Source organism: Cebus imitator, unplaced genomic scaffold (genome assembly GCF_001604975.1).
Source record: "Cebus imitator isolate Cc_AM_T3 unplaced genomic scaffold, Cebus_imitator-1.0 Scaffold1, whole genome shotgun sequence".
In the NCBI taxonomy this organism is placed as follows: Eukaryota; Metazoa; Chordata; class Mammalia; order Primates; family Cebidae; genus Cebus; species Cebus imitator.
This window is the reverse complement of record NW_016107316.1, coordinates 6742296-6760692: the sequence shown is the minus strand read 5'-3', so window position 1 is coordinate 6760692 and position 18397 is coordinate 6742296. Positions and strand designations below refer to the sequence as shown.

The 18397-nt window shown below is 39.3% G+C and overlaps 1 long non-coding RNA gene across 1 annotated transcript; it reads left to right on the top strand.

Moving 5' to 3' along the window:
* The first annotated feature begins 356 nt into the window (after positions 1 to 356).
* On the top strand, positions 357 to 16391 carry LOC119470709. Its single transcript, XR_005199681.1, has 3 exons — positions 357 to 666; positions 6580 to 6723; positions 16082 to 16391. It is a non-coding gene; the product is annotated as an uncharacterized LOC119470709 (long non-coding RNA).
* Positions 16392 to 18397: the final 2006 nt, after the last annotated feature.

Here is an 18397-nt window from a genome sequence, read left to right as displayed (position 1 = left end):
TTTCTGTTGCCATGTCCCAGTCCAAGTCAAACTCTGGGAGAGACATTGTCACAAAAATTTTATGTTAGCAGATTTCCCTTATGTTCTTTAAATTTCAACCTTCTTCAAATTAGCATGACTGAAAGGGTGCGTTATCAGGAGAAAGAGCACACTGGTTTGCATAGTTTGCCCTTGATTCTGAGAAACACTAGGTCCTATTCTGCTCAACAGACTTTTTTGTTGTTCTGGATGTGTTAGATATTCTATGACCAAACTTCTGGGTGTTCAATGCCAAACCTCAAAACTTTTGTATCAGATAAGACGAAGCAAACACTCTTATCTTTTCAACTTCTGCTCTCTGTGTGGACTGGAGGGGAGCAGCTGGAACAGGCTATAAGGCTCAAGGGCTCATGTGCCTAATACAGGTCTTTATTCAAGCAGGTATTGTTCAAATAGAGGTGCCTATGATGAAAAGTACAGCTGTTCAAAGTCACTTTGCCTCAAATAACTGGAGACTAAAGGTTGAGTGGCAGATTTGTAATTCTTTATCTTTAAATATCTCTGTATATTTTAAAAGTAATACATGTTCATTTAGTCTGAAAAACTTCAATTAGCACAAATTCATACAGAGTAAAATGTAAAACACTCATTGATCAGGATTTTTACCAACCAACTTCATTCCTAGAGGTAAGGACTAGGTAAGGATACTGCTTTCTATGTATCCTTCTGAGCATTTTCTGTGTGTGTGTGTGTGTGTGTGTGTGTGTGTGTGTGTGTGTGTGTAATAATTTGGGGGTTCACATAAATGGCATCATACTACTTATAGTATATCAGGATCCCAATAGGAAATAAATGGCATGCTGGAATTAGGATAATTTAAAGAGAGTTTAGTTAGTTACAAGGGATTATTTACAAAGATACGGGTGATCTACTCAGGACGCAAAAGATCAAGCAGAAAATTGGAGCTCGTGGCAGCAGAACTGTTAGCAGCCCAAAATCTGAAGGAATGAGAATGCTACTTTTTGGCTGGGGGCACACAGCCATCATGAGACAGCCTTGTGGTGAGGGAGCCAGCGAAGTAAACACTTGGATCTTTTTCCTTCACTTTCTCTGATGTGCTTCTGGGGCGTCCCAGGGGCTGATTCCAACAGGATGCCAGAGGGCAGGTCGGTACAGACCTGTCTCTAAGATGCAGGGTCGGGGACAGGGTACCAGAGTGGAGCATGGACCTGCAGCACATGTGTTGGTCTGCAGCTTGCTTTCTTGCTTTCTACCTTTAACAACTGATCATGGTTGTATTGTCATTTAAAAGAATACTCCATAGTATTCAGTTGTACTGTTCATCTCATCACTTACCAAAAAACATTTAGGTTATTTCAGGATTTTGGCTATTACCAAAAAGGCACTATGAACATTTTTAAAAAAATAATTTTGTGTGGTTGTACAGTTCACCAATAAAATAAATTGCTTAAAGTAGAATTATTGGTTTGAAGAGTGTGTGCATTTTAATGTAGAGAGTTTCTATCAAATTACATTACACCAGCAGCTTTCTGATATTTCCTCAACCAATGCTGGGTATTGTTCGTCATGACATCCTTGCCATTCAGAAAAGTGAAAAAGGATTTCTTGGGATTTTTTCGCTCTGAGTTTAGTTGAGCATCTTTATATGGCCATTGAACATTTAATTATATCTGTGTGTGGTGCTTGAGATCAGTTACTTGGCTTTCTCATGTGGATTTAAGGTTTTCCATATTTGTAAGAGCTCTTTGTATATGAGGGAAATTATCCCTGTGTCTGTGATATGACTTGCAAACTTTTCCCACACAAATCTTCATTTGTCTTTTGGTTTTGTTTATGTTTTCCCCCATTACAGTTATATTATATATAAACTATATATGTATTTCCCCATAGTATATAATATATATTTCCCCTATATTGTAGTTATTTATTTTTACCAAATCTAATTTGTCATTTTCCTTTGTGACTTTTTGTTTTTATAGGTTGCTTAAATTTTTTTCCTCATTGTGTGATTATAAATACATTATTGTTTTCTTGATATTTTCTCCCTTCCCTTCCCTGCCCTGCCCTGCCCTGCCCTGCCCTACCCTGCCCTTCTTCCCTTCCCTTTCTTCTCTCCATGTGTTTTTATCTTCAATTTAGTTTTAGTTAATTTTTATACAGGAATAAGGTAGTAATCTGGTTTAGTTTTATTGAATGGCTGGTGAACTGTCACAATGCCCTTGATTACATTATCTTTTTTGTCATTGGTCTAAAATATTTGCTTTAATATGGCTTAAATTTTTGTATGAATTTATGTTTGAGGTTTTGGAGGAATTCTGTTGCTCTGTCTATTCCTGAACCAACAATAAGTTGTTCTAATTATTATAACTTTATAATGTATATTAATATCTGGTGTTAGTCTTCCCCATTATTCATAAGATTTTTTCCCAATTTTCCCAAGTGTTTTTCCCCCAACAAACTATAAAATCATTGAAGTCTAGTTCTAAACATAACTTCTTGACATTTTAACTAACACTTGCAAAATATTTTAGGGAGATAGGTCCAAAGAATATTAACAGCAGCGCTGTGTGTAAAGGTAAAAACTACAATGGCTGAATGCTGATTAACAAGATGATATATCAAAACACATAAAATGCATCAGTGAGAAAAAATATATTGGTGTGATCAGCGTCAAAATGGATGACTCCTACAAACATAATATTAGGTAAAAAAGAATAAGTCACAGAGGAAGACAATGTTATATGTATGTGTCTATATATATATATATATATATGCATGTGTATGTATATATCTGTGTATAACATGATAAAGTATATTTTGCTTAGTAATGTATATTTAAATAGTAAAAGAAAAAATACATGGAAATGATAAGCACAAATCCAAGATTGTAGATACTCCTGGTAGGATGGGGGGATATAGCCAAGAAGTAGACACAGGCGCCTTCCCCGTATGGGTATTGTTTTACTCCTGCTTTCTTTTCTTTTTTTTGAGACAGAGTTTCACTCTTGTTGCCCAGGCTAGAGTACAGTCATGTGATCTTGGCTCACTACAACCTCTGCCTCCCAGGTTCAGGTGATACTCCTGCCTCAGACTCCCCAGTAGCTGGGATTACAGGCACCTGCCACCGTGCCCACTAATTTTTGTATTTTTAGTAGAGATGGTGTTGCACTATGTTGGCCAGGCTGGTCTCCAACTCCTGACCTAGGTGATCTTCCCACCTTAGCCTCTCAAAGTGTTGGGATTACAGGCATGAGCCACCACACCCATCCTTGTTTTACTTCTTAAAGCTAAGATCCAGAAGAATTTTCTGTGTTATTTACTTTTTTTTTTTTTTTTTTGAGTCAGGGTTTCACAGTGTTGCCCAGACTAGAGTGCAGCAGTGAGACCTCAGCTCATTGCAGCCTCCACTTTCCTGGGCTTAAGCAATTGTCCTGTTTCAGCTTCCCAAGTCACTTGAACTACAGGTGCTAGCCACCAGTGCCTGGTAGAGTAGGAGTTTTTGTAGAGTCGGGGTTTCTGCATGTGCCCAGGCTGGTCTCAAACTCCTGAGCTTGAAGTGACGGACCTGCCTCAGCCTCTCAAAGTGCTAGGGTTGCAGGCATGAGCCTCTGCACCTGGCTTATGTTATTCTTGAAACTCTTTTGTGTGCCTTTGATGTTGATGGTTGTTTTTAATTTAAAATGTCTACTAAGTACATAAGATAAATCAACATAAAATGGGATTATTTGCAGATAAGGAATGTCGCTATAATAATATTTTCAATTCTCTATGACTCCTAGTATATTTATTATTTCCCTGAACACATTGTATTGAGACTGTTTAAATAGTTCTGTGATTATATTTTTATAAGCTCTAAAAACATAACCAAGATTAAAATAGGAAGATTCCTGACAATTTAAGGAGCAACTCCCTATTGGAGAAATTTCAAAGAATTAAATGGATTTGACTAGATAAAAATCTTTAAAAAATGTGAATACTACAGAAGCATCATAAAACATTCAAAAGACAAATGAGAAATTAGAAAATATTTATAGTGGTATGGTAAAGGAGTCATGTACTTAATATGTAAAAATGTTCACACCAATCAATAAGAAAACATTAAAACTGTAATGAGACGTGAGCAAAAGACCTGAACAGGAACTTTACTGAAGAATAAATACAAATGGCCAATAAACAAACGAAGCAAGCTTAACCTTATTAAAGTCAATTAAAACAGCACGGGGAGTTTTTTCTTGGTAAATAAGCAAAGATTAAAGGTAATATAAAATATCGACAAGATCCATGAGGCAGGCATTCTCACAGACTGCTAGAAGGGGTTTCATCTGCTAAAACTTTTGGAAAGTAATGAGAAAATATTTCCAGAGCCTTAAAACAGATAATGATTCAAAGCAGTAATTCATTAATTCATTTTAGAGAGCTATCCTGAGCAAGTAGACAGAAAAATTCAAATATTAATTTGTGTGAATATGCGTCCAAGTTTGCATGTTTACTCACTTCACGAAATCTTTAGGGCCAAAGACATAATCAATACACTTCACTTTTTCTTGATTATGTTTTCATGACCTCTTTGTCGCTGTAAATCCCCATGTCTAGTGGAAAAGCTACTGTGTAGATAGAGTATTGTTCTCACCTTCAGAAGCAAGAGGATGAGACATGCTCATTTGTTGCTTAGGGAAAAAAGAAGTGAGTCCCCTTAACCACCCAGAAGAAATCCATGTCCTCCCTGCATTCTCCTGTTTCTGCCTGAGGTTTTCTCCCGTCCTGTGCTACCATATAAAGCAGGGCTTCTCAGCCTCGGCCGCGATTAATATGGGACTGGGCAATTCTTTGTTGTGGGGCTTTCCTGGGCATTGCAGGCAGTTGCATCCCTCACCTCTACCTATTAAACGCCAGTAGATGACACAATGTTCCCGGACATTTCTGAAAGCCTCCTAAGGGAGGTGGATCATTGTTCCCTGTTGAGAATCACTGGTTTCAAGAGTTTGTCTTACCAAGGGTTGGTGTCTTGTTTCCCTGGGTTGGGAACATAGGCCCTACCTCTAGGGCAGGAGTTTTGATGTCACATTATAAGAAGAATATGTGGGATGGGATTGTATTGAAGTGGCTAGCTTTGGAAAATGCTATCTATCTGCCTCAACAGCCTTGTCACTAACCCACTCTGCATTCTTGGGTGTCCATTTCCTCTCTGGTTCTCAGTTTCTTCATCTGCAAAATGAAGAATTTCAGCTCAAAGCAGTGGTTTCTAAGAAGCATGTCATGGCCTATGTAGGGGATGCTGTGAGATAAAGGACTCAGAGAGGGGGACACCCCTCTTTCTTCTTCCAAATAAACTGTACTTTTATGTTTTGTATTTTGGTATTTCAAGTAAGTCTCGTAACAATATGATCATGTATATGCATTGCAATATATTCTAATGATGCCAGTTCTGTGATGGTTGTGTGGGGCCCTGAGGACAAGTGCACACCCTGGTGTGAGAAGAGATGGAATTTTCCGTGGAAGGGAATAGGCCTCCTAGTGTGAAGGGGCATGGAGTTTTTCATGGAAAGGAATTAGTGTTGCTAGTGGACAGCATTAGCCACAGGGCGGGAAACTTGCCTTTGGCCTGGCCAAGACCAGTGGATAGGACTTAGAGGCACAGAGGAGCCATGAAGTGTTCTTCTCGTGTTGGTGAGCCACTCCTGATAAATGGAAGCAGACATGGGGCCAACAATACTCAAATTACTTTGATTTTCACGGGGAATAGCAGCAAGCAGCCAACAGCAGGGGCAGGAGCTATGGAGACCTGCAGCCTCGAGGTGGGCGTATTTGTTTTATTCTTGTTACCAGAGGGGCCCAGGTGGACCCTGTGTATACAGAGAGCTGTAGTTTATCCTCAAGGCCACATTAGGGGCATCAGCATTAGACATCTGAAGAAACAGCTGTGCCTGTTGGAGTCAGGACTTGAGGAGTTAGAGAGACTTACTGTAGAGCCACTCTAGCTGGCCTTTTGGTTTCCCTAGAACGGGATAATGTAGAAACAACTAGTACCACACTAGTAAGTAAGACCATGACAGGCAGCAGGTCAGGAGTCAGTTGAGCTCCGGTTTTAGAAATGAATCAATTTTTAAAATAAAGTATACTGCCAGGACTTGGCAGTTCTGATGTTCTCATGGTGGGGGTTTTGACCAAAGGTAGCTCACCTGAGACAGGAGCGCTTTGGTTCACTAACTCGATAAAATGGTCTCAGGTTTGTCTGGGTCAAGAACCAGGTAACTCCAATTCTCAATCCATGTCTGCTTTCCTGCCTCTCTATCATAATGCTCATCTACTCTCATTTTTTAACAAATGTTCACAGACAAAGCCAAACATGAGTCTGTTTTTGCTTTTTGTTTTGAGTAGATTCTGTCATTTATGTTTTATGTAGAAGCTGTCACCCTGAAAAAAAATCCTTAAAAAGTGATTTTTTTTTTTTTCTTTTTAAACTGACCGAAGATTTTACAGAGATGTAGAGGTGAGAAAAATCTCCTGGCTTTTCATCCCTTGAAATGTGAAAAGTTGTTTTAATAGTGTCATTTGCCATTTTTGCTATCTCTTTTTCAGATCCATTTTTTTTTCCTGAGCCTGACTGAAACCATGATAAGATCCGCAGTTCCCGGGGTGAGCCTGATTTCAGAGCTCAGTGATCTGAAGGATAGAGATCGTTCAGAAAAAGAACTCATTAGCATGACTCAAGAGTCTTGGAAGGTAATAATTTCAAGATGAAGGATTGAGAACAACACTGGGCTTTTGTCATGACTGAAGGAATCCCTTTGCTGGGCAACTTGACAATTTCTGAAGCTGCTTTACCACTGGGCTCATCATCAGGAGCTATTTTAGGTACTTCCTGCTGTAAGGGTTTTGACAAGTCAGATATAAGGAGGCACAGTGTGTGTGTTCTCACATTCTTTTCCCATTGGGTAGTGCTATGCTTTGAATATCCATCCCCTCCAAAAGTTACATTGAAATTTAATTTTTAATGTGCTAGCACAGAAAGGCGGGGCATTTAAGAGATGATGAGGTCATGAGAGCTCTGCTCTCCGGAATGCATTAATCCATTTTTGGATTAATGGGTTGTCAAGGGAGTGGGACTGGTGGCTTTATAAGGAGAGGAAGAGAACCAGAGGAACAAGCTAAGCCCCCCATCATGTGACGTCCTGCGCTGTCTCGGGACTCTTCAGAGGGTTCCTAGCAACCAGGAGGCTCTCACTGGATGCAGCCCTTGACCTTGGTCTTTTCAGCCTCTGTAACTGTAAAGAATAAATTCCTTTTCTTATAAATTACCTAGTTTCAGGCATTCTGTTATAAGCAACAGAAAACAGATTAATACAGGCAGGTAAAGAGATTGTGTCCAGAGTTTTTAGAAGCCAGGAAAATGCACTGTTTCTCCAGTGTGGTTTTTGGATGAGGCTGCCAGGGTAAGTCAGCATGTTGCTTAGAAAACCGAATCAGAGTCACTATGACTACATTACTACTACCCCTATTAACTAGTACGACTACATGGATATAATTTATTAAAACTGCCAGTGTAACAGTCACCAGGGTTCAAAAGATGATTAGGACATTGTCTCTGCCCAGGAAAAGACCAGCTTCAAGTCTGCATAGTGAGTGGGTGGCAGAGTGGGGTTTGGTGTTCATTGCTTTTGCCTCTCATCCTGGTCTAGAAAAAGTCCTCAGAAGGGATCTATACCCAGAACCTTTCAAGAAAACATGTATAAGCACTTACCTTCCTCAGTGTCTCCAGAATTTATATCCTCCTTCCTCCTTTGGATGCCTTCTTAATTGTAGCTGCCATTGAATTCAGCATCTGTGGATGTAGGGATCATGACAGATGTTTCCCCCACATAAACTCACTAATGCTCACGACAGACTAGGCTAAGACTAGGTAAGTAGATGTCTCAAGTTTGAGAAAATATATTAGGGAACTAACAGGGAATTTAGGGGACCTGCCGGAGGCTATACAGCCAGTAAGTGGCAGAGCTATAAATCAAGTCCAGGTTTCACCTAATCCCAAAGCTCCTCAACCTTACATCATTCTTTGTTATAAATATGTATTCATAATTAGGATTCTAGGAGTAGTTGTAGAAATTATCAATGTGTTTTTTAAACTCTAACACTTACAGGATAAGTCCACTTTCCTGTTTCTTTTTTTTTCCTTCGACCTTCAAAGGAAACTCTTCAAACTCTTTTAGTTATGCATTGTTCTCAATTAATTTCAAATTGGGTCTCAGAATATTTTATTTTTATTCATTTTAATTTTACTTACATATTTATGTTTTTATTATGGTAAGAACACTTAAGATGAAGTAAATTCTTAACAAATTTGTGATTGCGTAACACAGTATGTTAACCATAGGCACAGTGTTGAACAGCAGATTTCTAAACTTACTCCTCTTGTTTAACTTTATACCTAATGAACAGCAACTGCACATTTCCCCCTCCACTGCAGCCCCTAAAAGGTACCATTCTACTCTCTGTTTCTGAGTTTGACCATTTTAGATACCTCATATAAGTGGAATCATGCCGTGCTTGTCCTTCCATGACTAACATGTCACTTAACGTAATGTCCTTCAGGCTCATCCCTGTTGTTGCACGTAGTAGGATTCTTTTCTTTCTCTCTCTCTTTCCCCTCCCCTCCCCTCCCTTCCTCTCTCCTCTTCTCTTTTATTTCCTTTTCTTTTCTTGTGACAGGCTCTCACTCTGTCACCAGGCTGGAGTACAGTGGCATGATCACAGCTTGCTGCAGCCTCTACCTCCCAGGCTCAAGTGATCCTCCCCCCTCAGCCTCCCAAGTAGTTGGGACTAAAGGTGTGCACCACCACACCTGGCTAACTTTTTGATTTTTTGTAGAGATGAGGTCTCACTCTGTTGCTCAGATCTAGAACTCCTGGACTCAAGTAATCCACCCACCTTGGCCTCCCAAAGTGTTGGGATTACAGACACAGGCCTGCATGCATATCCAGGATTTCTTTCTTTTTAAGGTTGAATAATATTCTATTGTATGCATTGTTACATTTTCTTTATTGATTTATCTATTGGTGGACACTTAGGTTGATTCCTTAGCTTGCCTATTATGAATAGTGCTGCAATGAACATGGGAGTGCTGATATTTCTTCAACATACTGATTTTATTTCTTTTGATTATATACCCAGAAGTGGGATTGCTGGATCATATGGTAGTTCTATTATTAATTTTTTGAAGAAGCTCCATACTGTTTTCCCTAGTGGCTTTAACATTTTACATTCTCACCAAAAATTAACAGTGTACAAGTGTTCTCTTTTCGTCACATATTTGCCAACACTTATCTTTTCTTTTTTTGATAATAGCCATCCTAATAGATGTGAGGTTCTTATTGTGGTTTCGATTTGCATTTCCCTGATGATTCGTGATGTCAATTTTTAAAAATGTATTTATTGATCATATGTATGTCTTCTGTGGAGAAATGTATGACCAATCATTTACCTATTTTTAATTGGATTATTTGTTTTCCTGCTCTTGAGTGGTATGATTTCTCTGTGTTTTGGATATTAACCACTTACCAAATGTATGGTTTGCGAATATTTTCTCCCATTTCATAGGTTGCCTTTTCACTGTGTGATGTTTTTTTTTTTTTTTTTTTTTTTTTTTTTTGCTGTGTAAATCCTTTTTGGTTTGATATAGTCCCACTTGCTTGGTTTTGTTTTTGTTGACTATGCATTTGGTGTCAAATCCAAGAAATAATTGCTGAGATCAATGTCATGAAGGTTTTTCCTAGTAAAATAATTTCAGGTCTTAAGTCTAAATCATTAATCCATTTTGACTTTACTTTTATGTATAGTGTAAGATAAGCAACAATTTCATTTTCTTTTTTTTTTTTTTTTNTTTTTGCTTGTCAGTATCTAGTTATCCCAGTACTATTTGTTGAGACTATCCTTTCCTCATTGTGTAGTCTTGGCACCCTTGTCAAAGATCAATTGACTGTATATGTGTGCGTTTATTTCTGGGCTATCTACTCTGTTCCATTGGTCTTTATTTCTGTCTTCATGTCAGTAGCATACAATTTTGATTACTGTAGCTTTGTAATATATTTTGAAATCAGGAAGTATGAGGCTCCCAACTTTGTTCTTCGATTGCTTTGGCTATTCAGGGACTTTGTGGTTTCATGTGAATTTTAGGATTTTCCGTGTCTGTAAAAAAATATCATTGGGATTTTGACAGAGATTGTGTTGAATCTTTAGATTGCTTTATTTAGTACAGGCAATTTAACAGTAACAAATCCAATCCATAAACATGCAGCATCTTTCCATTTATTTGTATTCTTTAATTTCTTTTTACCATGTGTTGTAGTTTTCCTTGTACAAGGAGGCTTTTGCCTCCTTGGTTAAGTTTATTTCTAAGTGTTTTATTCTATTTATTTTTTCTATAAATGACATTGTTTTCCTAATTTCCTTTTTGGATAGTTTGTTGTTAGTGTATAGAATTGCAACTGATTTTGTATGATGATATTCTATCCTGCAACTTTAATGAATTTATTAGTTCTAACAATATTTCGTGCATAGTTTTTATGGTTTTCTACGTATAAGATCATGTCATCTCCAAACAGATAATGTTACTTCTTCCTTTTCAATTGGATACCTTTTATTTCTTTTTGTTGCCTAATTGCTCTGTCTAGTACTTCTAGAACTATGTTGAATAGAAGTACTGAGAGAAAGCATCCTTGTTTTGTTTCTGGTGTTAAAAAGAAAAGGTTTTCGTTTTTCTTCAGTGAGTATAATGTTAACTATGGGATCTTCACATGTGACTTTTATTTATTTATTTTTGGTTTGATATAGTTGATATATCTCAACTTAATCTATCAATTTTTAGTTAAAGTTGTGAGATATCATGAACATAAAATTTTATATATTTAAGATGTACAACTTGATTTTTTGATATATTTATATATTGTGAAATACTCACCATATTTGAACTAATTAAAATATCTTACATAACTTTTATTTTGTTGAGATAGATGTTTTTCTATACCTATTTGTTGAGAGTTTTTATTGTAAAGGGTGTTAAAATTTGTTAAATGCTTTTTTCTGCATCTATTGAGATGATTATGTGATATTTATGCTTTATTCTCTAAGGGGGTTCTATTACATTAATTGATCTGCACATGTTGAACCATCCTTGCATTCCAGGGACAAATCCCACTTGGGTTAACGTGCTGCTGAGTTTCATTTGTCTGGCTTTGATATCAGGGTAATGCTGATCTCATAAAATGAGTTTAGGAAGTTTTCCTTTTTCTTTGATATTTTGGAAGAATTTAAAAAGAATTCATGTTAATTATTTTTTAAATATTTGGCAGAATTCTTAAGTGAGACCATGTGGTCTTGGACTTTTCTTTGTAGGCCAGTTTTTGATTACTGATCAAGTGTTCTTATTTATTATTGTTCTGTCCAAATTTTTCTATTTCTTTATTTTATTTATTTATTTTTGCATGCTAAACTACTTTAGTCAATTTATTTCTTTATAATTCAGTCTTGGTAGATTATTTGTTTCTATGAATTTATGCATTTCTTCTAGGTTATCCAATTTGTTGATGTTAAATTGTTCATACTAGTCCTATGATCTCTTCATTTTAGTTGTTTCAGTTATAATGTCTCCCCTTCATTTCTGATTTTATTTATTTGAGTCTTTTCTCTTTTTTTTTCTTAGTCTAGCTAAGGGTTTGACAATTTTGTTTATTTTTTCAGAAAGCCAACTCAGTTTTGTTGAATTTTTCTATTGTTTTTCTATTTTCTACTTTATTTCTGTTCTAATCTTTATTATTTTCTTCCTTCTACTAACTTTGAGTTTAGTTTGTAGGAGACCTCAGTACTCCATTTTTGACAACGAAGACAGATAATCAATAAGAAAACACCAAATTTTCACAACACTGTAGACCAAATAAATGGGCCTAGCAAGACATATACTGAACATTCTACTACCCTCTTTCTTCTATATCCCAGCTTCCCCTTCTACTGCTTGTGGCAGATAGGACAAATAAAAGATCGTTTTACACTCTATATCTTATATATTAGTTTCCTAGGGCTGTCATAACAAAACATCATAGTCTGAGTGGCTGAAGCAACAGAAGTTTATTTTCTCACAATTCTGGAGGGTAGAAGCTGGAGATCAAGCTACTGCTCATGTGTTTTCTTCTGAGGCCTCTCTCCTTGGCTTGCAGATGGCCACCTTCTTGCATTTGTTGCAAGAAATCCTCACATGGCATTTTCCTGTGCATGCACATTCTTGATGGCTCTTTCTTTTCTTATAATGACCCTAGTCATATTGGAGAGCCCCCCTCCCTTTTAAGACTGCATTTAACCTTACTTACCTCCTTAAAGCCCCTATCTACAAATACACTCCCATTTTGAGGTATACTGAGGGTTAGGGCTTCATGATAGGAATTTTGGGAAAGGGGAAACAATTCAGTCCATAAAATATATATTCGAAAATCAGTGTGAAAGATGTGATGATCAAGAAGACATTCTCTCCGTCCTCTAGGAGCTTACAGGGTAGATGGAGATAACTAAAGAAAGAGAGGGACTGTTCGTGATTTTGAAGCTCAGTGGAGGGTCAGACCACCGTGAGCTACAGTGCTTAAGGAAGACTTCTGGGATGCGCCAAAGAACAGGGTGCCTTGAAAGATGCACACACATTTCTAGAAATTCAAAAGGATCTTTTTTTCTTTTTTTGAAATAGAGTTTCACTCTTGTTGCCCAGTCTGAAATGCAGTGGCACGATCTCAGCTCACTGCAACCTCTGCCTCCCAGGTTTGAGCGATTCTCCTGCCTCAGCCTCCCAAGTAGCTGGGATTACAGATGCCTGTTACCATGTCGTGCTAACTTTTGTATTTTTAGTAGAGATGGGGTTTCACCATGTTGGCCAGGCTGGTCCCAAACTCCCAACCTCAGGTATCTGCTTGCCTCAGCCTCCCAAAGTGCTGGGGTTACAGGCATGAGCCACTGTGCCCGGCCAAGAAGTCCATCTTAACTGCGTATAATTGTTTAAGCATTCCCTGGGCATCTATTCTCTGCAAGGCACTGAACTGAAGGAGGAGAATACAAAGACAAGGATTTGTACTGGAGTTGCCCACACTTCAGGAGAAGGACGATTTTAGAGTCAAGGATTGACAATAGATTAGACAGGGAAGTTTGCAGCCTAGACCAGCCATTTAAAGTTGCTTTTGGGGGAACAGCTGAATCTCTAACAAGTGATACCTAGATGCATCTCTCAGGCTCAGAGGTGGCTACAGAGGGCACTGCATGGGCTTATAACCTTGGGCCTATTCCCAGGATTCCTGAATCTCTCCCCTTTGCCTAAGACTACTGTCCCTTTCCTGATCACTTTGTTTTGATTGACTGCTTAGTTTCCCTCTGCCATTTAGCTTACATATTGTTCACATTTCAAGTTTCATGTGGCAGGTTATTGTCTTTTGTATTTTACTGTTTGCAAAGTTCAGTCTACATGTGTGATGTCTTTCATAAACCATGAATGTTAATCAGAGTTTAGGTGTCAGCCACAACAAATTTTGACCTCACAATGTCTAAATTCTAAAAACGTTTGAAACCAGAATGCAAAACCATTGTCCTCACAACTCTCTGTAATTTCCATTAATTGCTCTAATATGCTGGTTCCTCTTTTCGATTGCATGCCCTTTAGAAGAAAATCATTGATACATTAATTACAGCTTTCATCTGGAGGTTCGAGCATTTCTAAACATTTATTTGGATTTCATGCCCAACTGGGGGATAATTGCACATAAAAGGATCATGCTGGGTTAGATGCTGACATGGGATTTTAAAATATCCTTCCTCTAGTATAAATAGCCCAATTGGTAGCTCAGGCATGCATCTGATCGCTCTGTGCAGCTTGACCGAGTGCATTTTCTGTTTAGTGATAACACAGGACAATAGATGGCACTCCGAGAGGTAACCTTCAAGCTCGATGGCTGATGCATGCTTTCCGATCCAAAGTTGTGGCAGGTGAGATTATAAAGCCTGAGTCTTGGAGAAATGCTGCAGGATGCCAGAAATGAGGCAGCAGGAATACAGCTTTCTTTTTCAAAGGAGAATCCCAGAAGGACATATCTAATCAATGTGGGATGACCACAATGTTGCTTGGAACAGGGGATGCCCAACTGAATTCCAGCAGATCGCACCTTGCTGTGGCTCCTCTCCTTTTAATGATCTGGAAGGTGCTCCTTGGGGTCTCTGCTGCACATCTTGGAGGGTCTGATGTGCCTCAGTCTTGCTTTGTGCTGGACCCCTGGCTTTCTTCCTCTTCCCTGACCTCCCGACCTGTACATATTCTTGCTGCTTCAATGATGTAACGCTTTTCTTTAAGGTTTGCTTATCTTCGCCTATGAAACCATAGGTGAATAATTATAAACAAAGGGTTTTAGCCATGTACTTAAGAAGGAATTTGGCAAACAAATGGTTTCCATGAACTCACACTGACATTGTTTCCTTCTGGATTGTCACCACCCACAGAGTGGGACGGGAGCCAGAGAACAGCCTTCCGGAGTACACTGATTGGGGTCCTGGGTGAAGCCAGTTGTTTGCAGTGTTCCTCCTACTTGATGAATTTCTCTCAGGGGCAGGGCTGGGATGCAGAAACTGTGGATTAGTCCACCAATCACCACGTATGTGCCCAGTGACCTTGATGACATCAGCTCAAATGGGCTTCCTTTCTACCAACACACAGGAGCATTTTAATGCAATCACATGCATTCATACAGATAATAGCTACAATTTAAAACTACCATTTATCAGTCACTATGTGCCAAGCATTAGATTAGGAAATTTACATACATGATTTAATTTAATCTTCATGATAGCTTTGAAAATTAGTTATTATGCAGCTTGCCCAGAGTCATGAAGTTAATAAGAAAACCCCAAGTCTGAGATGCAGGTTGAACTCCAGAGCATTGTTCTTTTCCCTGTACCAGGCTGCATCTCAGCCAACACCTCAGATCCATTTAAGTCCAAATATATGTGTATGCACACATTTAGGTAAGCACGTGGATGTATGGAAAAGGTTACGTTTACACCAGGAGCATGAGTTTTGTGTCTTTGGTTCCAAATTCCCTGGGACACGGTTTTATCATCTCATCCTGAGCCCCAAATGATCCTTTCCAGCCTCTCTCAGAAGCAAGTACTTATGGCTTCTCCTTGTTTTTATTTTCTGTGTAAGTGAAAACATCGTAATATTTTTTACATGTGTTACAGAATAATTGAGCTAGTTTTCATGTCATAAATTATGTGGCTGATTCCTTATACTTTTGAACCACCTGTGTTATATCTGACAGGTACACCAGTTTTGTTTACTGGGAAGTTATGTGCCTCCCTTATTTCTATTGTGATTAAGGCTATATCCATCATTATCTGATTTAATCCTCCTAGTAACCTCTGAGGAAAGGATTATGATAATATCCTCAATTTTATGGCTGAAAACATTGAGACTCAGAGAGCTTACAACATTAGTTTTAAATCACCAATAAGAAAGTAGCAGATCTGGGATCCCCAGTTTCCCCTTCTTCCCCCTCCCTGACTTGAAGTCCCATTCTTTCTACACTTACTCAGCAGGGCTGTGTGTGCTCCCTCATCTGCCTCCTGGGACACCCCTGGGTCCTGAGCAGGAGGCTTGCCCCGTGCACGCCCAGCTTGTTTCCCATGCCTGCCAGGATCAGGGGAGGAATAAACAGGGGCTCAGCAGGCCCTGTGTTTGTGTTCTGCCTTGTTTCAATAAAATATGATCTTCCTGAAGACAGCCCAATGCAGTCCACTGAGTTCATTAAATCAAGAGCTCTCTCCATGCTGCTCCCACTAAAAGACACCTTCACTTATGCACAGGTGGTGGTCCTGAGACTCCAGTTGCAGGGGACACCTGTTGGGGGGAGCTGCGGCCGAGCTGGGAATGTGCTCTCTGGACATGGCAGGGGGATGGAGATTTGAGACACAACTTCACACCCACATCTCATTTTATGCTTTTCCAAAGTGAACTTACAGATCTTATTCCATTTTGATGCTTATGGGTTCAATTATCCCCCTTTTGTAGATGACTGAGCAGAGGCCTGGCAACATGAGGTGACTCCTTCAGCATCACTCAGCATGCTGGTGGCAGAGCTGGGATCCAGGTGAGCTTACTTTTGATGAGGCATTTGCTTGTTGTGTTAAATGACAACACTTCTACGTGGACTGGTTTTTTCTTTTTTCTTTTAGTGGCACTGCTATCCTTCCCTAACCTCATTAGTTTGTGACTGCAAATACATGCTTTCCTGTGGTTTAGCCTTTTTGCTGTCATCTGCCTCTAATTGCTGGAAAGGTTTTCTTTATGCTGAGCTGAAATCTCCTGTTTCATTCTAACTCAGGCCCTCAAAGCTTTATGGAATAAGTTTTCAGCCCAGGTCTTCTCTTGTCCCAATGTCTCTGATTTCTTCAGCCTGTTCTCATGGGAGAGAGAATCTAGGCCTCTCTCCATCCTGATTGACTTTCTCTGGATGTACATGCTATGAAAAATGAAAGTTCAACTCCCCAGGTGGGATCTAATCAGGTCAGTGCCTAGGGAGGTCTCTGCCAGCTGTGTTGGGCTCCCAGGGCTCTAGCTGAGGTGCTCTCTGAAGGGGTCCTCTCCATCACTCAGGCATGGGTTTATTTCCTGATAGGGCTCACTGGACCTTCCAGAGGCATCTGCCTATCTTCCCCAGTACAGGTTTGCTCTGTGAGAATGGGCATGGTGTTATATTCTCTGTCCAGTTTAAAGTGTCAACAATGCAAAGGTTAAGAAACCTTTAATTTATTATCTAAAAAATAAATCCACAGATAATGAGCTGCTTCATCAACAAGGAACATTTACTGTGCATCAGTTATGTACAAGGCTTGGTGTCAGGCCGTAAGACAGTAAGATGTTGTCCTCATAAAAACAATTTCCCTACATTTGTGGAGCCCATTGGAGTTTACGATTGTCTCTATACCAATCATCTCACTAGAATCCGCGCCCCTCTGCAGAATATAGAAGTGGACTATGCATTGACCCCAGTCTGGGGACAGATTTTGCAAGGGCCAGGAATCAGAAAAATAGAGGGAATCTCAAAACAGGGGTTAAACAGAGAGCGTTTGGGACATGGAGTGTCAACAAAGGCCAGTGAAGGAGACAGAATATTGCTCATACAGATGGGCTAGAGGCAGATACTGAAGCTAGTGTTTGCAGCAAGGCCTCTGGGAATGGAAATGTTAAAGAGCAAGAAGGTCATAAGGGAACCTAAGGGATTTGGCCTTCGAGGTCTGCTTTAATTTATCTTCTGCCATGTGGTACGCAGGTCAAAAAACAGTCAGCTAAAGGGTGGAAGAGATAACAATTTGAGGACATTCGCCACATTACAGAGGAGGAAAAATGGAGATTCCTGGCGATTGTGAATGTTATAAGCAATAGAACCAAAATTAAATTCTAGCCTCCTGACCCCCTAATCCAGCCGCTTTCTGTCACCCCTCACCACTTCTGCCTCAAGGACATTCTCTTTCCCCCACTAACTACGATAACCCAGATTGGAACAAGCTGGGTGAGTATTAAATGTTGTATATTGTCACACTGGGCTCGAGAATTGGGAGCTTCCACCCTAGGTCGTGTACATATTTTAGCCCATTAAAATGTCAACAGCTGCCTGCTGAATCATGTGGTAGGAATATACTTTTGATTCAAAGCAGCAGCCAAACTTTTATTTGTGGATATTTTTTGTTAGATAACAAATTACGGGGTTTCTTAACTGTTTCGCTGTTGATACTTTGGACTGGACAGTTCTTCGTTGTAGGGGCTGTCTTGTGCCTTGTAGAATCTTGAGCGGCATCCTTGGCCTCTACCCACTAGGTGCCGGTAACACTCCTCTCTCCAGTTGACTACCAAAAATGTCCCCAGATATTGCCAAATGTCCTCTAGGGGGCAGAATTTCTTTCCATGCTCTGCATTGAGAACCGCTGATCTGTTCATATGATTTTAAACTCAAAAGACACCAAAGGTGTGCAAGGATCTTTTTAGAATAATGACTTCTTTTACTCTGGGAAGATACCCAGTAGTGGGATTTCTGGATCAAATGGTAGCTCTACTTTTAGTTATTTAACGAATCTCCACACTATTTTCCATAGTGGCTGTACTGGTTTACATTCCCATCAGCAGTGTAGAAGTGATCCCTGATTGTTGCATCCACGCCAACACCTACTGGTTTTTGATTCTTTGGTTATGGCCATTCTTACAAAAGTAAAAATATATTTGCACGTGCATGTTTATAGCAGCGAAATTCACAATAGCAAAATCGTGAAACCAACCCAAATGCCCATCAATCAACGAGTGGATAAGGAAACTCTGACATGTATATGATCA